Source organism: Bidens hawaiensis, unplaced genomic scaffold, assembly GCF_021521415.1.
Source record: "Bidens hawaiensis isolate Kalapana, Puna unplaced genomic scaffold, B.hawaiensis_p1.1 tig00004412_1, whole genome shotgun sequence".
Classification (NCBI taxonomy): domain Eukaryota; kingdom Viridiplantae; phylum Streptophyta; class Magnoliopsida; order Asterales; family Asteraceae; genus Bidens; species Bidens hawaiensis.
Genome location: NW_027491265.1, coordinates 1498280 through 1524355, shown reverse-complemented (window position 1 = coordinate 1524355; position 26076 = coordinate 1498280). Strand labels below are relative to the sequence as shown.

Genomic DNA, 26076 nt, shown 5'->3' with positions numbered 1-26076 from the left:
ACTTTTTTGGTGTTATGGAGACGATGAGATCCATCTTTGGTGACCCGCAACCACCTTATTATTGAGCACTCACTGATCGACTGATCAGGTCCATGTGTCTCTCTCTATCTTTTATATTTTGTTGAACGTTGTACTTGTTTCTTGGACGGTTGGGTGGTGGTCTAAAACTTTGGGGTTATGTGATTTGATTATTTGTCTGAACTTTGTTTGGTGTGTGGTGGTGTCGAACTTTTATGTGTATGGGAATGGTGGCTATTATTCGGTTTGTGGCATTCTTAAGTTAATCCTTAATTTTTTACTGGTTAACGTGGCATGAAATACCCATATACCATACTCGATTTTTTTTATTTTTATGAAAATATACTTTGGAGACAATGTAATGTTTAAGTGTGGGGATGTGGAAAAGAGTCTTTGTCAAAAATGTTAAAAATGTCATGAATTAAAATTTTTTTTGCAAAACAATGGAAAATGATAGAAAAATTAACATTGTTTTTCAAAACTAGCATTATATATAAGATATTAAAAAAATAGAAATGCACCTAACTTGGGATGTGTCGGTAGCCCAGCCGATAATGAAAGGCTTCTGATAATTATTATAATAATATACCTATAATTAATTTCATTAAGTCTTGTGGGTTCTCATCTTAGGAAAGCAGAGAAAGTGAAATGGCTAACGTAATGAATGAGCACCACTTTATGTTAAAACCTTTTAAATTTTAGGATTTGGTCTCACTTAGTTGGCACACAACTGCGCTGCCCCATTAATTCATCAAAAATGTGCATTAAAAGTGAAATAACATCTATGGATGAGGATCGAAAATAATTTGTGATTAAGATTTAACAACCTATGTGTTTTCCCGCGAGTTAGCAGCTTGGCGGATAGGCCTCTGGGTGAGGATCAATGAACGTTCATGAATAAGAACCAACAGCTTATATGCTTGTTACTAGGCTAGAAACCACGGTGAGAACATGTAACATCCGTATTTTGAGATTAATAAATAACGGAAAGTTTTATTATCATCGGTGTGTCGTTAGTTTGGTTGTGTGCGTGTTTGTATTTGGATAAGATTGGAATGGAGGTGGATGGTGGGGCCCATGGCCTCCTACATAAGGCCATCCCCCATCCTTTCACCATTTCTTTACACAACACACCTACACTAGAAAACACACACTTTCTCTCTAGCATTTCGGATTCAGATCCAAGAAAAAGTAAGGAAGATTTTGGTGTTCAAATGCCTTCAAATAGCAAGAACACGTCCAGATCTACGATCCAAACCAAACCCGAAGCAAAAAGGTGGGTTTTGGTTTAAAATGTTAAGTTTTTTTATGGTTAGTCTTGACATGCAAACCGATAGAAAGATAGATCGGGGTGTAAGATGGAAGAAAAACATGAACTTGATAAGTTATAACCCCACGAGAGTGTTATATGGTAAAAATGTGATGTTCGGGCCTCATAAAACGCAAGTATACAAAGTTGATACAACCCAAAACCCTTGGAAAGGGTTAAATTGGGTCCTAAGGGAAAGTCGGTGGAGTGAAATGGCCTTAAAATGGTAAAAACGAAGAAAGGAAGGAATTTCACTTCGCTCATCCATGAGAAGCGAGACAGGTATTTCGCTTCGCTCCGCCGTGAGAAACGAAACAGGTATTTCGCTTCGCTCAGCCATGAGAAGCGAGACAAGTATTTCGCTTCGCTCAGCCATGAGAAGCGAAAAAGTTATGCGAAGCGAAATTCTATGCGAAATTCATCCCATGCGAAATTGTTTAAGTTGTTATTAAAATAGCTCAACCCCAGCCAGGGGCTCTGCCCCTTGGACCTTGCTAGGGGCTGCGCCCCTAGACCCCGTTACCAGGGGCGCTGCCCCCGGACCCCCGTTAGTCGAGGGTTTCATTCACATAGATGTAAGAAGTAGTTGAAATAGATAATTGATACTTGTGCCTTGTTACACAGTTAGCCGTGCACAGCTCTGGAAGAGGATCACAATTAACGGTGAGAGAAACCGACTTCAGGTGAGTTTCTAGCCCCATTTTTGTGTTATGTTTTGGGGATGTGTGCATACTCAATGTGATTAGTTAATACACTTACCTTAAGTGGTAAGTGTATGCCGTATGAATGTTTATAAATATACCTAATTAGTGTAGAAAGAGATAAACGTATGGGTGAAGAGGTATATGAGAACAGATATAACTAACAAAGGAATGTACGTATGATATGTGTAAGAGGTATATGAGAACCGATATAACTAATGAAAGAAAGGTATGTACGATATGTGTAGTGTATGAATGGTATGTATGATATGTAGAGTTGAAGAATAAAGGGTTACCTACCCTAATAATATAGGCAAAGAGTTAAGGGTTGCTTATAGGTGAAGAATGAAGGGTTGCATACCCTAATAATATATGCGAAGGTTATAGGGCGAAAGGCTCTTTAAAAATGTAGGAAGGTCATGTATGTATAAAATAATGAAGGTAAGTAAAAGTAGGAATGTATGGAAGTAAGAATGTAAAGAATGAGAATGAAATGTATGTTACCTGCTTAACTAGAACTCACTCAGCGTAGCTGACTTTTAGTATGTACGCAGGCAAATAGGTTGAGGCAGCTGGCTTGAGGAGGGACACATGGCATGAGCTAAAGAGACGGGTATCTATGAAGAAGCGTCATGACTGTTTTATGTTATGTCTATGAAAGGATAATTTGTATGTTAAGACAAGATTCGATGTTTTGTAATGTAATGCATGAAGTTTTTAATTATTCCGCGAAAGTTTTAATTAACTCTGATTTTAGAACTGTGTTTATGAGTAAATCCAACGCCAAGGTAGGGTTTCCGGGAATGGGGCCTTACAGAACATCCATGGGTTAGGTTTAAAATATATTTAAATGCAAATGCTCAAATCATTTGTTCATTTATTTGTCCATTTTTGAGGTTAAATCTTAACATTTACAAGTTTTTGGGTTACAGTGGTAGAAAAATCTTTATGGTTTTATCTTTGCTTGACATATATGAAACAAAAGTGTGGACTTGTGATTCTCGGTGTGAGACCCTTAGACTGAATGTTAACTTGAACTTAAAAGCTAAACATGATCGGATGTCTGAATTGTCGGTGGTTGAGTTTAAGTGGATAGCAATACCGGTATTCGCAGTCTTTGTGTTATCTGCAATTAATTAAGTAACCTAAGTGGTTTGTAAAAACAATTTCTGATTCTATTGTAAATCTTTTTCGGGAGAAAAAAGGATAAGTGTGGGGATGTGATGTGTGGGTGAAAGAGCATGTTCTAAGCGCTTAATATGGTTTGTTTTAATTGTTTATATGTATCGAACACAAGTACTTTGATTAGTTTTATTATTGTAGGTGATCAGAGCTTAAAGAAACTAATTTGGAGTATTTAGGATGAAGTGAAATGAATGTAATGATATATGATATAATATAGAATTGAAATACGAAGACGTGGCAGCAAACGGGGAGAAAAACGGAGTTGGAATGAATTTATAAAGAAAACGGTTTTCTGGTACTGTAGCAGTCGTAGCCTACGGTGGCCAGCCGTAGCCTACGGCTGGTCTGACGGGGATTTTGGGTTTTTTTATTATTTTACTCAATATTTAAGCCTAAGAAACCCTAAGAGTGATTATGCTTGATTCTTTATCATCTTGGGGAAATTTTGTGAGCCTATTCCACAATTCTAACACCTACCAATCACCATAATCATCCATGCTTTCATCATTCCACACCATAATCGAGCTACTGAGGATGAAGATGCAAGGCTAAAGATCTCGTAACCATCTCTGGGCGTAAGATTGAGTTGTATTTTGGATTTTTGCTAGTTTAAACCTTAACTTTGGATTTGGTTAATCATTCGGTTAGTCGAATCTTTGCTTTTGTTAGTATGCTTAAACAGTTTTTCGTAATTAAATTATTTGAAGATTTATTAGTTAATCGATTTGTGGTCACAAACATTTAGGATAGAGTTCTTATCGTTACTGGCCCGTTTATCATTAACCATAACATTTTTTCATTCATCAAAACCTAAAACTGATAATCAATTAGATCGTGTTTTAGTAATTAAATCATTCAAACCGTTTGACATCGTATGTCCGTTTATTTATTAATTAAAAAGTCATGAGTCAAACTTATACTTTCCACTTATTCACTATGGAGACGACCTTACTTTCCCGCACTAGTTATAGGTATTTAAGCTTAATAAATATTTGTATTTTATTAGAGCACGACATCTATATCAACGATGTCAAGCAGTTCAAAAAGATATTTGAAAGCAACATGATTAATTTTATGATATGTAAACAATTATGAGAAACGAGTGATTCACTTCAGGTTCAGGTAATGCGACAACAAACTAGTTATGGATTCTGTTAAGTTGATTGCGTAGTAATTACTTATAATACCAGAATTTTATAAGCTCTAGATTTAAAAGATATTTTTATTTGAATATTAATAAACTAGATTTTATCCCCCGTATTACGGAGGTTGTTTTACATTATTCGTTTTTAGTATATATATATATATATGTATGTATATATATACATATATTTGGATTTTAATTTTATTTATTGTAAGAAAGTTAATAATTAATATACTTGAGATTTGATGATAAAATAGTTTCACAAATAAATGATATGTTATAATTCGGTTTAAAAGCTATCTGGGTTTGGTGATACCCATTACCTGTTTATTTTTTTTATTATAAAATTGTTTCTTAATTATAAATAATATCTTTTTTTAAATAAAATAGGATATTAATTTTCAGTATATCCCTATTTTATAGGATTTTCATATCAAATATTTGATGAGATTAATTTTTAATATAATGAGATGTTATAGCCCGATCTGAGTTTGGTGAGACCTTTACCCGTGAATTCGGGTCAAATGCGTGAGAAGACTTCATTTACAAATAAAGCAATCTGATGGCTTGAGAGAATGGTTGTTTTACATTTTTTGTTTTTTAATATTTATTTTTTGAATTTTAATTTTCTTTATTGTAAGAAAGTTAATAATATACTTAGGGTTTGATGATGAAAGGGTTTCATAAATAAATGATATGTTATAACCCGTTTAAAAGTTATCTGGATTTGGTGACCCATGACCTGCTTATGTTTTTTACTATAAAATTGTTTCTTAATTATAAATAATATCTTTTTCTTTTAAATTGGATATTAAATTTAAGTATATCCCTATTTTATAGGATTTTCATATCAAATAATTGGTAAGATTAATTTTTAATTTAATGAGATGTTATAACCTGTTTAAGAGCTATCTGGTTTTGGTAAGACCCATACCCATGAATTTGGGTTAAATCAAAGAGAGGCTTCTATTTAAAAATCAAGCAATCTGGTGGCTTCCATAAAAGGGGGGAGCAACCACATCACGAAACGTATGATTTTAGGGGTTTCGTTTATATATATTATAGATATATAAATTTCATATCGTTAGAAACTCATATAAGTAAACAAATTGTAATATAATAAAATAAAATATGTATATTGTAGATAAGTCAGCACGTTGTATTTTCAAAATCCTCAACCCTCAACTATTTTACCAACCTTCCAGGATTTATTAGAAACTCCGTAGCATCCGTTCCCACTCCTCTGTTATATAATTCCTTAAGTCCATAAATGAACTCCACAAAACCATACCATCTCTCCGATCTCTCTTCGTGACATACTCTATTCCAACTACGACGGCCGCCGGTGACTCTACTGCTGACGAACCGTCATGAACCAACCACCGACCACCTAGCAATCCGAGTTGTTTCTGTTTAGCCATATTAGTTTTAAATTCCGACAACGTACGCCACCACCACCACGTATCGTGTACCACCAACAACCGCCGCAAGTCCGACGCCACCGGTGTCTTCGTTAGTTCACATCTAGTTTCTAGTAACATACGTCGTGCACCGCCACTCGTTTCGGTTTCCCGCAAGCACCGACCGTTTGAGTTTCGCCTTCGATTTGTTTTGTTTAGAGAACCGTCTCGTTTCGTGCATCACCGACTGTGTGTTCGACTACTTAGGTAATCGTCTGATTCCTTTCTTCTGTTCCGTATATGATTAAGTTATTCGAATACGGCGGCTAGTCGCTGATTAGTCCGGTGACGGGAAATGTTGTTTTTTTAGAAATAGTATTTAAAATATATAGTTATATGTACTATAAGTCATGCATGATTGCATGATATGAGAGAAGACTAAAAAAGCAATGGTTACTGTGTGTTTATGATTTATTATTTATTTATCTATTTTATTGGTGGGATATAATAATAATAATAATAATAATAATAATAATAATAATATTATTAATATTAATATTATTATTATTGAGTAAAGTTATCTAAATTACTCTATTCTTTTATAACTATGTAGAGGTTTTAATCTATAAATTATATAACTAGTTATATTTTATAAGCATAAACGTGTTTGAGTATTTACTAAGACGAGTATATCATAATACGTTATGTCCATTACGGGAAAATCAACGAATCCGCCAAAGTAGTTATGTTAATACATCTAATTCTAATTGTAATCAAACCATAGGTTATCGTACGACGTGCACACACTTAGATTTAATTGATTGTGCTTTGCTTGCTCAGTGACCATTAAGGTACGGTTTCTGTTTTTGTTTCCTCTTAGTATTATTTATATTCCGTTTCTTCGTAGTACGGTTTCTATTTGTGTTCCTCTTAGTATTAATTTATAGTTCGTTACTTCGTAGTACGGTTTCCGTTTACTTTTAGTGATAGTATATTAACTCTATTTCGTTACTTTGTGTACGGATTCTATTTTCTTTCACTCATAGTATTAATTATATTCTGTCACTTCGTAATACGGTTTCTGTTTTCGTTTACTCGTAGTATTAATTAAATTCCATTTTATATTCGGTGTCCGTCACTTTGCAGTGCGGGCTTTTCGTTAGCTTCTATTACAGTTTAAGTTTGGCTTATTTGTTAAGTTTTATATTTATTTCTATGACATGCAATAGATTATATATTTTGTACTCAATATTGCATGTCCCGTTAGTAGCATTTTTTGCATATTTATATGAAATTAGCTTTTGTACTCTGTCACCCTAGCATGTCTGAAATGTCGTATGGGCGTCAACGGCATGCACTTATCATGACAGTGCGTAATAAAAGTTCACGACGTCTCTAGCTTGGCTCCTAGAGGCGTATAGATCGATCTTAGCTCTGAGTTTGCGTTTGTTGTGTGGAGATGGAATAATGGGTGTACGCCACGCTCACCGTCTCATAGGTGCATGGACTAGCTAGCTGTGTACCAGTCTGTTCTGTTTAGGCTCATGGGTGTTTCCTTCTCACATGACTTTTGAGTTCTTGACATGTGTAGTCACGTGGTTTGTGACACCCGGTAATTTCCCAATCCCATAAACCAAGTAATCAACCTAATTATTAGGTGATTGTGAATATTATGCGCGCCATGTTAGGATCAGCGCGGTCATATGTTATATGCGCCATGCGCTGATGCGATGCGCGCCATGTTAGGATCAGCGCGGTCATATGTTATATGCGCCATGCGCTGATGCGATGCGCGCCATGTTATGATCAGCGCGGTCATATGTTATATGCGCCATGCGCGGATGCGATGCGCGCCATGTTAGGATCAGCGCGGGCATATGTTATATGCGCCACGCGCACAGGTTTTTGTTGTGTTTTCATAACTTAATTTTATGACGTTTCTGTCTAATGGGTTGCATACCTCTTCAATAATCAAATCATTTGTGCGCGTGCGCATGGCGGGAACATTGAGAGCTAGTTTGTTTGAAGCTCCAAGATGGAATTGACTTCAACATAACTGATCATTATGTTGAAATACCAAGACCTCATGAAGAATCTACAAATGAAACTCAACGTCCCTGACTACGAGAAGGTTACGCACCTACCCGCATCAAATAAAAAGGAGTTATATGCGACACCTGCGGGAAGAATCCTCGCGGGACACCTTAAAACTAAACCCTTACGCATGAACGTCTGCACAGAAACCAACCACCTTCTCGCTTAAATCCAAAAGTTCACCCTGTTAATAAACTCTGAGAGCGCTGGTTCCAGCAGAGCCAGATGGACTCGCAGGATTCCTTATAAGGACGCCTGCGCAGTGATACGCGCAGGATTCGTTACAAGGACGCTTGCGCGAAGACCAACTGGAGCCGCCGGACCCACAACGTTCAAAGGAATGGCCTTCACGCAGAAGGCTATACGCGCAAGGCTACACGCACAAAACCCTTAGTCTATTCTTCAGATGTAAGGGGATTACCCCCGCCCAGAAAGAACCAATTGCGTGTTTCAGAGATTTTTACCTTTTGACTGCACACTGACAACAGTACCAGGAAAAGTATACTGTAACACGAAATGTCAGCTGTCAGCCGCACCTACTCTCACCAACCACAGTCCTGCATGTACTGTCAAATCCATCAGAATCTTTATAACCACTCCCTAGGACCATCACCCCCATCCCTAAATAAATAATAATAATAAACCCCATACCTTGTCATCATTACACCCAATATGATAAGATTTCAATCCCCTAAATCAAGGGATTGTGTTCCCTTGAATTTGCCTATAAATAAGTATCAATTCTTGAATAAAAATATCACACAAACACACTTCAACCTCCTCTCTTAAACCTGTAATTCTGCACTAACCATCTCCCGAGCATCCGTTTCCAGTTCCGTTTCCATCGCTAGGTAAGCCGAAACTTTAGTCTTAAGATTTATTTTCCTGACCAACCCCTATATTATTCGATTTCTTGATCTTAATACACATGTTTCTTGTTATTTAAATATATTCTAGACTTCCAATTTCGAGGCTAACATCAGGAAACCCAAATCTCGTTTAATCTCTCTCTAAACCATCGCTTAACAAGAATCACAGGTGAGTCTCACAGCCCCTATTTTCACTGTTTTTAAACTGTTTTCGGGGCGAGGGACACGTGTTTAAATTATGTTTTATCATGGTATATTTACAAGCAATGCAAACGATTATCTGTTCATGGTGTTTATCTTGGTTTTCAATGTAAGTGCGCAAGTTTTAGACAGTGATCACTCGTCAGTGGAACTCTAAGGGTAGGGACTACTGTGTTTGATCAACCCACTCGTAGGGGTCGCACCTCTTTGCATAGACGAGTGCCTAGTATGGTCATGGGGTAGTACTACTGGTAAAGCCCGCTCGTAGGGGTCACACCTCTTTGCACGGACGAGCGCCTAGTTTTCCGAGCACAACGTCCGCGCGTAACCCGCGGGACGGTATTGTTTTAGCTCGTAGTGGCAGCGCCACTTTGCATGGACGAGCCCGGTTTTTCAGAAATGTCCGCGCGTAACCATTGGGACGGTTTTATCAAGCATATGTTTTAACGATGTTATCAGAAATATGTTTCAATATGGTTTTATCAAGGATATGATGCAATACGATTTATCAAGTCACCAAAACTTGTGAACTCACTCAGTTTATACTGATTCAAATGTTTTTACGTGTCTTTCAGGTGATAATTAGTAGCGCAAGGAGTCACACATAGAGCACTTCACGCAGAACATCTATAAAAATGGTTTTTGGAAGATTTTAGTTCTATCCCTTCCACACGCGTGGTTGCTCCCGCCGTGTAAGGGGATATGGCGCGGAAATCTTCAACGTTTTTCATATGTGGATGTTTTTATATGTAATTCTAAACAATGTAATGTATTTTGTACTAGACATTTCATGCGCAATGGAAAATTTATTTGAATGTTTGCAATGACCCGTGCTTGATTATCAATTCCCACTCGCGCGCGCCCGGCTGTTTCCGCCGTTTAGGGCCAGGTGTGACAGATTGGTATCAGAGCACTGGTTATAGCGAACTAGGAAAGAAGTTTTAACCTAGACTATAACCGTAGGGGAATCGCATGAAATATTTTTTTCAAAGAAAATATTTTCGAAAGAAAAATCACACACACTTAGGAACACGGGTCACACAATGTCTAGTGAACACTAAGGATAAGAACATTATGTGCTCAGGGTACATGCGCTAAGTTTGATATATTTTCGTTCTCTTTTAAGAAAAACGAGAATGCCTCCAACCAGAGCCAAGGGAATTACCATGACACCCGAGGAACTCGCAGAAATAATCGCACAGGCGATCGCAACGCATGAGGCCAGCAAGGCCGAATCAAGTCAGGGTCGTCAAGAGACCGAAACCCCAGAACCCGAATCAGGAGCTTTGGACAAAGGATGCTCCTATAAGACATTTATGGCCTGTAAGCCTTGGCCATTCAAGGGCACCGAAGGGGCCATTGGGCTCTACAACTGGATCGACAAAATGAAGACAGTTCTCTCCATTAGCGGGTGTAGTGAAAGTCAAAAGGTCCTTTACGCGACCTGCATGTTTCAAGAAGCGGCCTCGTCTTGGTGGAAGCTTCAAGTGAAAACATTGGGACGAGAAGTTGCTCTCCACAAGACCTGGGAGGAGCTGAAGGAAATGATGATGAAAAAGTTCTGCTCTCGCGCCGAAATTCAGAGTCTACAGCAGGAATTTTGGAACCACACCATGATAGGAACTGATATCGACGCCTACAACAACTGATTCAACGAACTTTGCCAGATGGTGCCGGATATGGCGAACACGGAGGAGAAAACGATAGAGAGGTATATCTTTGGGTTACCCCATGTTATCAGGGTTCCGCTCAATGCCGCAGCGCCTCCAACCTTTGATGAGGCAGTGGCGCGGGCCATCACTCTTACAAGAGATACGGTCCGTGCGGGCATGTTGACCTCGCGCGGGAACGAGCAGCGAACCTCTGACCCCAAGAGAAAATGGAACTCTCACCACCGAGGGTCCGACTCCAAGCAACCACCATTCAAGAAACAGGAGAGCGTAAGGGCTTACGCGATACAAGCCCTGGAGCCATCACGGAAAGGGTACAATGGGCCTCGCCCATGGTGCAGCAGATGCAAGTATCACCACGAGGGTGAATGCGCAAGCATCGTATGCGCCAAATGTAGCACAGACCAGGGCACAAGGCGATAAACTGCCAGAAGGAAGCTGGAGCAAGCGACAACTGCTACGCATGCGGGAAGCCAGGACATTTCAGTCGGGATTGCCCGCAAAAGAGAAACCAAGCTCGCGGGAGAGCCTTTGTGATCAGCGCGGGCGAAGCAAAAGAAGAACCGAATGTGGTAACCGGTACGTTTCTACTTAACGATCATTTTGCATCTGTCTTATTTGATACTGGCGCTGACCTAAGTTTCATATCCACTGAGTTTAAAAACTCCCTACGCCTAGCAACCAGTAGGCTAGACACGCCTTATATTATAGAACTAGCCAATGGTAGGCAGATACGCGCGAACGAGAGGACTGAGCAATGTGTATTGGTCATGGGAGGTCACGGATTCAATATTAACTTATTGCCAATAGACTTGGGAAGTTTTGACATTGTGGTAGGCATGGATTGGTTAGTCGAAAACCACGCGGAAGTTATTTGCCATAAGAAGCAGGTTCGGATCCCACTGTTGAGCGGAGAAACCTTAGTAATTCAAGGGGAAAGAAGTGGAGTTGCGACAAAACTCATTTCGTGTCTAAAGGCGCGCAAGTGCCTGAGGAAAGGATGCTACGCCTTCCTGGCGCACGTAGTAGAGAAGAAAGGAGATGAGCGAAAGATTGAGGACTTACCAGTGGTGCGCGAATTTCCAGAAGTTTTCCCTGAAGATCTGCCCGGATTACCGCCACCGCGACAAGTCGAGTTTCGAATCGACTTGGTTCCAGGAGCTGCACCGGTAGCTCGAGCACCCTATCGACTAGCTCCATCCGAGATGCAAGAGCTATCCAATCAGTTGCAGGAACTATTGGATAAGGGCTTCATACGCCCAAGCTTTTCACCCTGGGGAGCTCCAGTACTTTTTGTAAAGAAGAAGGATGGTTCATTTAGAATGTGTATTGACTACATGGAATTGAACAAGCTGACAGTCAAGAATCGGTACCCCTTACCGAGGATTGACGACTTATTTGATCAGTTGCAGGGATCCAGTTATTACTCGAAGATAGATCTACGGTCAGGTTACCACCAACTTAGGGTCCATGAGGAAGACGTGCCGAAGACAGCCTTCCGAACTAGATACGGCCATTATGAGTTCTTAGTGATGCCTTTCGGGCTAACTAATGCGCCGGCTGTATTCATGGATCTGATTAACCGTGTGTGCAAACCCTACTTGGATAAGTTTGTGATTGTATTTATAGATGATATTCTGGTTTACTCCCGAACCAGAGCTGAGCATGAACAACATCTGAGATTAATTTTGGAAATGCTGAAGAAAGAAAAGTTGTATGCAAAGTTTTCTAAATGTGAGTTTTGGCTTAGAGAGGTTCACTTTCTCGGTCACGTTGTAAACGAGAAAGGAATACACGTCGATCCTTCCAAGGTCAAAGCCATCGAGAATTGGGAAGCGCCAAAAACGCCAACTGAGGTGAGGCAATTCCTAGGACTAGCTGGCTACTATCGACGTTTCATTGAGAACTTCTCCAAGATAGCTTTACCTCTGACTGCGCTAACTCAGAAAGATAAGAAGTTTGATTGGGGCGAAAACCAGGAAGCAGCGTTTCAAATGTTAAAGCGCTGTATTGGTGGCCCAATCTTAAGGGCGACATCGCGACGTATGTCAGTAAGTGCCTGACGTGTTCGAAGGTAAAGGCTGAATACCAGAAACCGTCAGGGTTGCTTCAACAGCCAGAAATTCCCATGTGGAAGTGGGAACAAATCTCCATGGACTTCATTACCAAACTGCCAAGGACACCTGGGGGTTACAACACGATTTGGGTTATTGTAGACCGGCTAACTAAGTCAGCACACTTCCTGCCGATCAAGGAAACCGATAAGATGGAAAAGTTAGCCCGATTGTATATTCGAGAAGTAGTTTCAAAACACGGAGTTCCGGTATCCATCATTTCTGATAGAGATAGTCGTTTCACCTCAAGATTTTGGAAATCGTTACAAGGGGCTTTAGGTACTCGTCTTGACATGAGTACGGCTTATCATCCCCAAACAGATGGACAAAGCGAGCGAACCATTCAAACATTAGGAGATATGTTGCGCGCGTGCGCAATCGATTTCGGGGGTAGCTGGGATACTCATCTCCCATTGGTTGAATTTTCATACAATAACAGTTATCACACAAGCCTCAAGGCTGCGCCATTTGAAGCCTTGTATGGGCGCAAGTGTAGGTCCCCACTGTGTTGGGCTGAAGTGGGTGACAAGCAAATGACTGGTCCAGAATTGATCCAAGAAACGACGGACAAAATTTTCCAGATACGGGATCGCCTTAAGGCAGCGCGCGACAGACAGAAAAGCTATGCAGATGTGAGAAGAAAACCGTTGGAATTTCAAGTAGGGGATAGAGTACTTTTGAAAGTCTCTCCATGGAAGGGAGTTCCCCGTTTCGGCAAGCGAGGAAAGTTAAATCCGCGATACATCGGACCATTTGAGATCCTGGAAAGGATCGGTCCAGTTGCTTATAAACTCCGTTTACCCGCCGAACTTAGTGGAGTTCACGACACGTTTCATGTATCCAACCTCAAGAAGTGCTTATCTGATGAAACGTTAATTTTACCATTGGACGAGGTTCATATCGACAAACGGCTACACTTCGTGGAAGAGCCTATAGCAGTAACCGATTGGAAAGAACAAAAGTTGCGAAGAAGCCGAATCAAGTTAGTAAAGGTTCAATGGAACTCAAAGCGTGGACCTGAATTCACTTGGGAAAGAAAAGACCAAATGCGCAAAAAGTACCCATACCTCTTCCAAAGAATAGTTCCTACCAGCGACACCTCTTAAATTTCGGGACGAAATTCTTCTAACGGGGGGAGAATGTGACACCCGGTAATTTCCCAATCCCATAAACCAAGTAATCAACCTAATTAATAGGTGATTGTGAATATTATGCGCGCCATGTTAGGATCAGCGCGGTCATATGTTATATGCGCCATGCGCTGATGCGATGCGCGCCATGTTAGGATCAGCGCGGTCATATGTTATATGCGCCATGCGCTGATGCGATGCGCGCCATGTTATGATCAGCGCGGTCATATGTTATATGCGCCATGCGCGGATGCGATGCGCGCCATGTTAGGATCAGCGCGGGCATATGTTATATGCGCCACGCGCACAGGTTTTTGTTGTGTTTTCATAACTTAATTTTATGACGTTTCTGTCTAATGGGTTGCATACCTCTTCAATAATCAAATCATTTGTGCGCGTGCGCATGGCGGGAACATTGAGAGCTAGTTTGTTTGAAGCTCCAAGATGGAATTGACTTCAACATAACTGATCACTATGTTGAAATACCAAGACCTCATGGAGAATCTACAAATGAAACTCAACGTCCCTGACTACGAGAAGGTTACGCACCTACCCGCATCAAATAAAAAGGAGTTATATGCGACACCTGCGGGAAGAATCCTCGCGGGACACCTTAAAACTAAACCCTTACGCATGAACGTCTGCACAGAAACCAACCACCTTCTCGCTTAAATCCAAAAGTTCACCCTGTTAATAAACTCTGAGAGCGCTGGTTCCAGCAGAGCCAGATGGACTCGCAGGATTCCTTATAAGGACGCCTGCGCAGTGATACGCGCAGGATTCGTTACAAGGACGCTTGCGCGAAGACCAACTGGAGCCGCCGGACCCACAACGTTCAAAGGAATGGCCTTCACGCAGAAGGCTATACGCGCAAGGCTACACGCACAAATCCCTTAGTCTATTCTTCAGATGTAAGGGGATTACCCCCGCCCAGAAAGAACCAATTGCGTGTTTCAGAGATTTTTACCTTTTGACTGGACACTGACAACAGTACCAGGAAAAGTATACTGTAACACGAAATGTCAGCTGTCAGCCGCACCTACTCTCACCAACCACAGTCCTGCATGTACTGTTAAATCCATCAGAATCTTTATAACCACTCCCTAGGACCATCACCCCCATCCCTAAATAAATAATAATAATAAACCCCATACCTTGTCATCATTACACCCAATATGATAAGATTTCAATCCCCTAAATCAAGGGATTGTGTTCCCTTGAATTTGCCTATAAATAAGTATCAATTCTTGAATAAAAATATCACACAAACACACTTCAACCTCCTCTCTTAAACCTGTAATTCTGCACTAACCATCTCCCGAGCATCCGTTTCCAGTTCCGTTTCCATCGCTAGGTAAGCCGAAACTTTAGTCTTAAGATTTACTTTCCTGACCAACCCCTATATTCTTCGATTTCTTGATCTTAATACACATGTTTCTTGTTATTTAAACATATTCTAGACTTCCAATTTCGAGGCTAACATCAGAAAACCCGAATCTCGTTTAATCTCTCTCTAAACCATCGCTTAACAAGAATCACAGGTGAGTCTCACAGCCCCTATTTTCACTGTTTTTAAACTGTTTTTGGGGCGAGGGACACGTGTTTAAATTATGTTTTATCATGGTATATTTACAAGCAATGCAAACGATTATCTGTTCATGGTGTTTATCTTGGTTTTCAATGTAAGTGCGCAAGTTTTAGACAGTGATCACTCGTCAGTGGAACTCTAAGGGTAGGGACTACTGTGTTTGATCAACCCACTCGTAGGGGTCGCACCTCTTTGCATAGACGAGTGCCTAGTATGGTCATGGGGTAGTACTACTGGTAAAGCCCGCTCGTAGGGGTCGCACCTCTTTGCACGGACGAGCGCCTAGTTTTCCGAGCACAACGTCCGCGCGTAACCCGCGGGACGGTATTGTTTTAGCTCGTAGTGGCAGCGCCACTTTGCATGGACGAGCCCGGTTTTTCAGAAATGTCCGCGCGTAACCCGCGGGACGGTTTTATCAAGCATATGTTTTAACGATGTTATCAGAAATATGTTTCAATATGGTTTTATCAAGGATATGATGCAATACGATTTATCAAGTCACCAAAACTTGTGAACTCACTCAGTTTATACTGATTCAAATGTTTTTACGTGTCTTTCAGGTGATAATTAGTAGCGCAAGGAGTCACACATAGAGCACTTCACGCAGAACATCTATAAAAATGGTTTTTGGAAGATTTTAGTTCTATCCCTTCCACACGCGTGGTTGCTCCCGCCGTGTAAGGGGATATGGCGCGGAAATGTTCAACGTTTTTCATATGTGGATGTTTTTATATGTAATTCTAAACAATGTAATGTATTTTGTACTAGACATTTCATGCGCAATGGAAAATTTATTTGAATGTTTGCAATGACCCGTGCTTGATTATCAATTCCCACTCGCGCGCGCCCGGCTGTTTCCGCCGTTTAGGGCCGGGTGTGACAGATTGGTATCAGAGCACTGGTTATAGCGAACTAGGAAAGAAGTTTTAACCTAGACTATAACCGTAGGGGAATTGCATGAAATATTTTTTTCAAAGAAAATATTTTCGAAAGAAAAGTCACACACACTTAGGAACACGGGTCACACAATGTCTAGTGAACACTAAGGATAAGAACATTATGTGCTCAGGGTACATGCGCTAAGTTTGATATATTTTCGTTCTCTTTTAAGAAAAACGAGAATGCCTCCAACCAGAGCCAAGGGAATTACCATGACACCCGAGGAACTCGCAGAAATAATCGCACAGGCGATCGCAACGCATGAGGCCAGCAAGGCCGAATCAAGTCAGGGTCGTCAAGAGACCGAAACCCCAGAACCCGAATCAGGAGCTTTGGACAAAGGATGCTCCTATAAGACATTTATGGCCTGTAAGCCTTGGCCATTCAAGGGCACCGAAGGGGCCATTGGGCTCTACAACTGGATCGACAAAATGGAGACAGTTCTCTCCATTAGCGGGTGTAGTGAAAGTCAAAAGGTCCTTTACGCGACCTGCATGTTTCAAGAAGCGGCCTCGTCTTGGTGGAAGCTTCAAGTGAAAACATTGGGACGAGAAGTTGCTCTCCACAAGACCTGGGAGGAGCTGAAGGAAATGATGATGAAAAAGTTCTGCTCTCGCGCCGAAATTCAGAGTCTACAGCAGGAATTTTGGAACCACACCATGATAGGAACTGATATCGACGCCTACAACAACCGATTCAACGAACTTTGCCAGATGGTGCCGGATATGGCGAACACGGAGGAGAAAAAGATAGAGAGGTATATCTTTGGGTTACCCCATGTTATCAGGGTTCCGCTCAATGCCGCAGCGCCTCCAACCTTTGATGAGGCAGTGGCGCGGGCCATCACTCTTACAAGAGATACGGTCCGTGCGGGCATGTTGACCTCGCGCGGGAACGAGCAGCGAACCTCTGACCCCAAGAGAAAATGGAACTCTCACCACCGAGGGTCCGACTCCAAGCAACCACCATTCAAGAAACAGGAGAGCGTAAGGGCTTACGCGATACAAGCCCTGGAGCCATCACGGAAAGGGTACAATGGGCCTCGCCCATGGTGCAGCAGATGCAAGTATCACCACGAGGGTGAATGCGCAAGCATCGTATGCGCCAAATGTAGCACAGACCAGGGCACAAGGCGATAAACTGCCAGAAGGAAGCTGGAGCAAGCGACAACTGCTACGCATGCGGGAAGCCAGGACATTTCAGTCGGGATTGCCCGCAAAAGAGAAACCAAGCTCGCGGGAGAGCCTTTGTGATCAGCGCGGGCGAAGCAAAAGAAGAACCGAATGTGGTAACCGGTACGTTTCTACTTAACGACCATTTTGCATCTGTCTTATTTGATACTGGCGCTGACCTAAGTTTCATATCCACTGAGTTTAAAAACTCCCTACGCCTAGCAACCAGTAGGCTAGACACGCCTTATATTATAGAACTAGCCAATGGTAGGCAGATACGCGCGAACGAGAGGACTGAGCAATGTGTATTGGTCATGGGAGGTCACGGATTCAATATTAACTTATTGCCAATAGACTTGGGAAGTTTTGACATTGTGGTAGGCATGGATTGGTTAGTCGAAAACCACGCGGAAGTTATTTGCCATAAGAAGCAGGTTCGGATCCCACTGTTGAGCGGAGAAACCTTAGTAATTCAAGGGGAAAGAAGTGGAGTTGCGACAAAACTCATTTCGTGTCTAAAGGCGCGCAAGTGCCTGAGGAAAGGATGCTACGCCTTCCTGGCGCACGTAGTAGAGAAGAAAGGAGATGAGCGAAAGATTGAGGACTTACCAGTGGTGCGCGAATTTCCAGAAGTTTTCCCTGAAGATCTGCCCGGATTACCGCCACCGCGACAAGTCGAGTTTCGAATCGACTTGGTTCCAGGAGCTGCACCGGTAGCTCGAGCACCCTATCGACTAGCTCCATCCGAGATGCAAGAGCTATCCAATCAGTTGCAGGAACTATTGGATAAGGGCTTCATACGCCCAAGCTTTTCACCCTGGGGAGCTCCAGTACTTTTTGTAAAGAAGAAGGATGGTTCATTTAGAATGTGTATTGACTACAGGGAACTGAACAAGCTGACAGTCAAGAATCGGTACCCCTTACCGAGGATTGACGACTTATTTGATCAGTTGCAGGGATCCAGTTATTACTCGAAGATAGATCTACGGTCAGGTTACCACCAACTTAGGGTCCATGAGGAAGACGTGCCGAAGACAGCCTTCCGAACTAGATACAGCCATTATGAGTTCTTAGTGATGCCTTTCGGGCTAACTAATGCGCCGGCTGTATTCATGGATCTGATGAACCGTGTGTGCAAACCCTACTTGGATAAGTTTGTGATTGTATTTATAGATGATATTCTGGTTTACTCCCGAACCAGAGCTGAGCATGAACAACATCTGAGATTAATTTTGGAAATGCTGAAGAAAGAAAAGTTGTATGCAAAGTTTTCTAAATGTGAGTTTTGGCTTAGAGAGGTTCACTTTCTCGGTCACGTTGTAAACGAGAAAGGAATACACGTCGATCCTTCCAAGGTCAAAGCCATCGAGAATTGGGAAGCGCCAAAAACGCCAACTGAGGTGAGGCAATTCCTAGGACTAGCTGGCTACTATCGACGTTTCATTGAGAACTTCTCCAAGATAGCTTTACCTCTGACTGCGCTAACTCAGAAAGATAAGAAGTTTGATTGGGGCGAAAACCAGGAAGCAGCGTTTCAAATGTTAAAGCGCTGTATTGGTGGCCCAATCTTAAGGGCGACATCGCGACGTATGTCAGTAAGTGCCTGACGTGTTCGAAGGTAAAGGCTGAATACCAGAAACCGTCGGGGTTGCTTCAACAGCCAGAAATTCCCATGTGGAAGTGGGAACAAATCTCCATGGACTTCATTACCAAACTGCCAAGGACACCTGGGGGTTACAACACGATTTGGGTTATTGTAGACCGGCTAACTAAGTCAGCACACTTCCTGCCGATCAAGGAAACCGATAAGATGGAAAAGTTAGCCCGATTGTATATTCGAGAAGTAGTTTCAAAACACGGAGTTCCGGTATCCATCATTTCTGATAGAGATAGTCGTTTCACCTCAAGATTTTGGAAATCGTTACAAGGGGCTTTAGGTACTCGTCTTGACATGAGTACGGCTTATCATCCCCAAACAGATGGACAAAGCGAGCGAACCATTCAAACATTAGAAGATATGTTGCGCGCGTGCGCAATCGATTTCGGGGGTAGCTGGGATACTCATCTCCCATTGGTTGAATTTTCATACAATAACAGTTATCACACAAGCCTCAAGGCTGCGCCATTTGAAGCCTTGTATGGGCGCAAGTGTAGGTCCCCACTGTGTTGGGCTGAAGTGGGTGACAAGCAAATGACTAGTCCAGAATTGATCCAAGAAACGACGGACAAAATTTTCCAGATACGGGATCGCCTTAAGGCAGCGCGTGACAGACAGAAAAGCTATGCAGATGTGAGAAGAAAACCGTTGGAATTTCAAGTAGGGGATAGAGTACTTTTGAAAGTCTCTCCATGGAAGGGAGTTCCCCGTTTCGGCAAGCGAGGAAAGTTAAATCCGCGATACATCGGACCATTTGAGATCCTGGAAAGGATCGGTCCAGTTGCTTATAAACTCCGTTTACCCGCCGAACTTAGTGGAGTTCACGACACGTTTCATGTATCCAACCTCAAGAAGTGCTTATCTGATGAAACGTTAATTTTACCATTGGACGAGGTTCATATCGACAAACGGCTACACTTCGTGGAAGAGCCTATAGCAGTAACCGATTGGAAAGAACAAAAGTTGCGAAGAAGCCGAATCAAGTTAGTAAAGGTTCAATGGAACTCAAAGCGTGGACCTGAATTCACTTGGGAAAGAGAAGACCAAATGCGCAAAAAGTACCCATACCTCTTCCAAAGAATAGTTCCTACCAGCGACACCTCTTAAATTTCGGGACGAAATTCTTCTAACGGGGGGAGAATGTGACACCCGGTAATTTCCCAATCCCATAAACCAAGTAATCAACCTAATTAATAGGTGATTGTGAATATTATGCGCGCCATGTTAGGATCAGCGCGGTCATATGTTATATGCGCCATGCGCTGATGCGATGCGCGCCATGTTAGGATCAGCGCGGTCATATATTATATGCGCCATGCGCTGATGCGATGCGCGCCATGTTATGATCAGCGCGGTCATATGTTATATGCGCCATGCGCGGATGCGATGCGCGCCATGTTAGGATCAGCGCGGGCATATGTTATATGCGCCACGCGCACAGGTTTTTGTTGTGTTTTCATAACTTAATTTTATGACGTTTCTGTCTAATGGGTTGCATACCTCTTCAATAATCAAATCATTTGTGCGCGTGCGCATGGCGGGAACATTGAGAGCTAGTTTGTTTGAAGCTCCAAGATGGAATTGACTTCAACATAACTGATCACTATGTTGAAATACCAAGACCTCATGGAGAATCTACAAATGAAACTCAACGTCCCTGACTACGAGAAGGTTACGCACCTACCCGCATCAAATAAAAAGGAGTTATATGCGACACCTGCGGGAAGAATCCTCGCGGGACACCTTAAAACTAAACCCTTACGCATGAACGTCTGCACAGAAACCAACCACCTTCTCGCTTAAATCCAAAAGTTCACCCTGTTAATAAACTCTGAGAGCGCTGGTTCCAGCAGAGCCAGATGGACTCGCAGGATTCCTTATAAGGACGCCTGCGCAGTGATACGCGCAGGATTCGTTACAAGGACGCTTGCGCGAAGACCAACTGGAGCCGCCGGACCCACAACGTTCAAAGGAATGGCCTTCACGCAGAAGGCTATACGCGCAAGGCTACACGCACAAAACCCTTAGTCTATTCTTCAGATGTAAGGGGATTACCCCCGCCCAGAAAGAACCAATTGCGTGTTTCAGAGATTTTTACCTTTTGACTGCACACTGACAACAGTACCAGGAAAAGTATACTGTAACACGAAATGTCAGCTGTCAGCCGCACCTACTCTCACCAACCACAGTCCTGCATGTACTGCCAAATCCATCAGAATCTTTATAACCACTCCCTAGGACCATCACCCCCATCCCTAAATAAATAATAATAATAAACCCCATACCTTGTCATCATTACACCCAATATGATAAGATTTCAATCCCCTAAATCAAGGGATTGTGTTCCCTTGAATTTGCCTATAAATAAGTATCAATTCTTGAATAAAAATATCACACAAACACACTTCAACCTCCTCTCTTAAACCTGTAATTCTGCACTAACCATCTCCCGAGCATCCGTTTCCAGTTCCGTTTCCATCGCTAGGTAAGCCGAAACTTTAGTCTTAAGATTTACTTTCCTGACCAACCCCTATATTCTTCGATTTCTTGATCTTAATACACATGTTTCTTGTTATTTAAACATATTCTAGACTTCCAATTTCGAGGCTAACATCAGGAAACCCGAATCTCGTTTAATCTCTCTCTAAACCATCGCTTAACAAGAATCACAGGTGAGTCTCACAGCCCCTATTTTCACTGTTTTTAAACTGTTTTCGGGGCGAGGGACACGTGTTTAAATTTTGTTTTATCATGGTATATTTACAAGCAATGCAAACGATTATCTGTTCATGGTGTTTATCTTGGTTTTCAATGTAAGTGCGCAAGTTTTAGACAGTGATCACTCGTCAGTGGAACTCTAAGGGTAGGGACTATTGTGTTTGATCAACCCACTCGTAGGGGTCGCACCTCTTTGCATAGACGAGTGCCTAGTATGGTCATGGGGTAGTACTACTGGTAAAGCCCGCTCGTAGGGGTCGCACCTCTTTGCACGGACGAGCGCCTAGTTTTCCGAGCACAACGTCCGCGCGTAACCCGCGGGACGGTATTGTTTTAGCTCGTAGTGGCAGCGCCACTTTGCATGGACGAGCCCGGTTTTTCAGAAATGTCCGCGCGTAACCCGCGGGACGGTTTTATCAAGCATATGTTTTAACGATGTTATCAGAAATATGTTTCAATATGGTTTTATCAAGGATATGATGCAATACGATTTATCAAGTCACCAAAACTTGTGAACTCACTCAGTTTATACTGATTCAAATGTTTTTACGTGTCTTTCAGGTGATAATTAGTAGCGCAAGGAGTCACACATAGAGCACTTCACGCAGAACATCTATAAAAATGGTTTTTGGAAGATTTTAGTTCTATCCATTCCACACGCGTGGTTGCTCCCGCCGTGTAAGGGGATATGGCGCGGAAATCTTCAACGTTTTTCATATGTGGATGTTTTTATATGTAATTCTAAACAATGTAATGTATTTTGTACTAGACATTTCATGCGCAATGGAAAATTTATTTGAATGTTTGCAATGACCCGTGCTTGATTATCAATTCCCACTCGCGCGCGCCCGGCTGTTTCCGCCGTTTAGGGCCGGGTGTGACATGGTTTGATGTGTGTATATGTTCTGATATGTTTTTATATGCGTTTGATTTTGTTCCGACCAAGTATCGGGTTATGCATCAGTTTATGTTTAGTATTTTTGTTAGTAAAAAGTTGGTTTTGAGTTTGAAGCAAAGTTTTAGACTTACTTTTCCTTCGTCTGTCCTTACCTATACTATTTTTCTTCCGTTACTGGGCAATTTTTGGCTCAGTCGTATTTTCTTTGTTGTGTTGTTCCTATTTGTTTACAGGTAATTCGGGACTCGGGGGAGTTAGTGATGAGAGAGACTAATGAAGTTCAAGATTTTAAAAGTTAATTCATTTTGGTTTAATAATATGACTTAGGTTGCTTTAATTTATTATAACTTGGATTGTGGCTTTGATTTGATATCTGTAATAGTGACACGTCAGCCTGTTCCGGGTTTGGGTGTTACATTACTAGACCTAATAGTTTGGTTGTGATGATAAATGAAACCCTATCCAAATTGTTGACACAACTGAATGCAATCTACCCAATTACCAGTTTTATATTATGAAAACCAATTGTAATGCAATGACTAACGGCTATCAATGGCAATAAGAACCTAGTCCTAAATACTAATGAACACAACCGAATAGTTGATGTAAGATTTGATAAACAAAACACAAACTATTTAAATAATCAGTCAATAAAGCAAAGCAAGATAAAATAATATATCCAATCAAGCTCTTAATCAGTGAAGCACATAGAATCCGATCATAATCGCTAATCAGTTTACACAAAACCCTAGCCTAAAGTGATTACAATGGTATTTAGCCTAACACGGCATAACGATTAACTCGCTTATCTGAGGAAAGGATGAAGCGTGGACCGATTGGGCGAACTGAAAGATCCAGGATGATGAAAAATCACCTTAGGTTTCTTCTATAGCTGCTGTAATGAAAGATATCTCGAATAAGGGCTGAAAACTGATTTTATGCAATCAGGTTAATTTTCCTGTTTTTTAACCCTTCCGCATAGCGCGAAAGTCCTAAAGCATGGTCCCATACGTAGCCCGAAGGACAAAATAGTTGGGTTGGGTTTCTGGCTTCTTAGCGTAGCGCGAAGAAGCAACTCCTCATCCCTTCGCGTAGCGCGAAGGGCTTCCTTGACAAGGAAACTTTGCCATTTTCTTGGTTTATGCATTGGGATGCATGCCACTCAAATCCGCTTTTCTAAATCATCATTCCAAGCTTGTAAGCATCATCAATAACCATCCATAACGTCTAAAGACCTGCAATAATAAACATGCTTGAAGTACCAAAGTTCACACGATATTTAAACTAAACGAACTAATTAATATGATATAATACATGAAATACACCTGACCATCACATATCATTAACATATAATAGCAAGTAAATTATATCTATTTTCAACATACTCCTTATGATAAACACAACTATCATAAGGACTTCTCTTGAACCCAATACTCAACATATAATCATCAAACCTCCTATACCACTGCCTAGGAGACTGCTTCAAACCATATAAGGATTTTTTCAATAAACATACCTTATCTTTTTGCCCCTTAGCTTCATACTCTAGGCTGCTTCATGTAAATCTTTCTTCTAATTTACTATGAAGAAATGCAGTCTTCACATCCAATTGTTCTAACTCTAGATCAAGAGTAGCTACCAATGACAGTATTACTCTTATGGAGGTATGCTTTACCGTAAGAGAAAATATCTCATTGTAGTCAATTCCAGCCTTTTATGTAAAGCCTTTGGCAACTAGTCTTACTTTAAACCTTGGACCTTCTCCTTCTTTCATTCCTTCTTTTAACTTTAAAATCCATTTACAAGAGACTTGCTTTTGATCTATAGGTTTGTTTACATGAAGAGACTTCATCTCTTCATCCATAACTTGACACTAGTTATTTCTTTCAACAGAAATAACTTCTTCTTCATATGTCGGTGGTTCACATATGCTTTCTTCTTCTGTAGCCATGAAAGCCACTATAGGGATATCATCATTATCTCTAAAATTCAAAGGAAGTAACATATGCCTTCTTGTCATGTTTCTTGCAATGCTAGGACTAGGAGTAATTTGTGTATTTCCCAAATCACCCGTGGTTTGTCCAGAGCTAGAATCACTTTCTTCTTACTCCACCTCAATGTGAACACCTTCTTTGTCAATTTTTTCTCCTAATGAGTCTTTTTCTTTACTCATTAAATCTTTTTTGAAGAACATTCTCATTGAATTTCACATCCCTACTAATAACCACTTTTTGACCCTTATTTTCCAAACTCCACAACCTATATCCCATTACTCCTTCATGATATCCTAGAAAACACATTTAATGGCCCTAGGTTCTAATTTTCCTTGACTTACATGGGCATAAACCAAGGACCCAAACACTCTTAGAACACTATAATCTGACTTATACCCAGAGCAAACTTCCATTGGTGTCTTCATTTCTATGGCTGAAGATAGAGCTCTATTAATCAAAAGCAGATGTAACAACTTTTTTGCAACCCAGAACCTGTAAGCATGCATCTCATTCTTTCTGCAATTGTTCTATTCATCCTCTTAGCTAGCCCATTCTGTTGGGATGTACCAAGAACTATTAAGTGTCTAGCCACACCACATTTCTTACACAACATATCAAACTCTCTATTACAGAACTCCAACCCATTATCAGCTCTTAATTTCTTGAGTTTTCTTTCTGTTTGTGTTTCAACCAGTACTTTCCACTCTTTGAACTTACTTAAGGCATCTCTTATTCTTAATAACATAAAGCCAAACCCTTCTTGAATAATCATCATCTATGATAGATAAAAAGATATCTAGCATCCCCGAGTGAATCTACTTTGGCTGGCCCCACAAATCAGAATGTGCATAATCCAATATACTTTTAGTAGGATGTATTCCCCTGTCAAAATTAACTTTCTTATGTTTTCCCAATACACAACTTTCACAAAAGCTTATATCACAATTTTTTAGATTCACAAAAGCATATAACTATTTTGACAACTTTACAACTTTAGCCCTCCAACATTGTTTGACTAACAATTGACTTATCAATTTTGACTTTTTTAACTTTCACAAAAGCTTAGATCACAATTTTTTAGATTCACAAAAGCTTAACACCATCAGTTCCTAAACTTCTCTACTCTTGTCGCTTTAATCCAAAAGCTACATCTCATACTGTTACTAGCATATAACTATTTTGACAACTTTACAACTTTAGCCCTCCAACATTGTTTGACTAACAATTGACTTATCAATTTTGACTTTTTTAACTAACAACGTACAATTTTGTTAT

General features: G+C 41.1%; 1 pseudogene; it reads left to right on the top strand.

The window, feature by feature from the left end:
* The window catches only part of LOC143626507 (G-type lectin S-receptor-like serine/threonine-protein kinase SD2-5), a 79816-nt pseudogene that overhangs the window by 21171 nt on the left and 32569 nt on the right, over nt 1–26076 (top strand).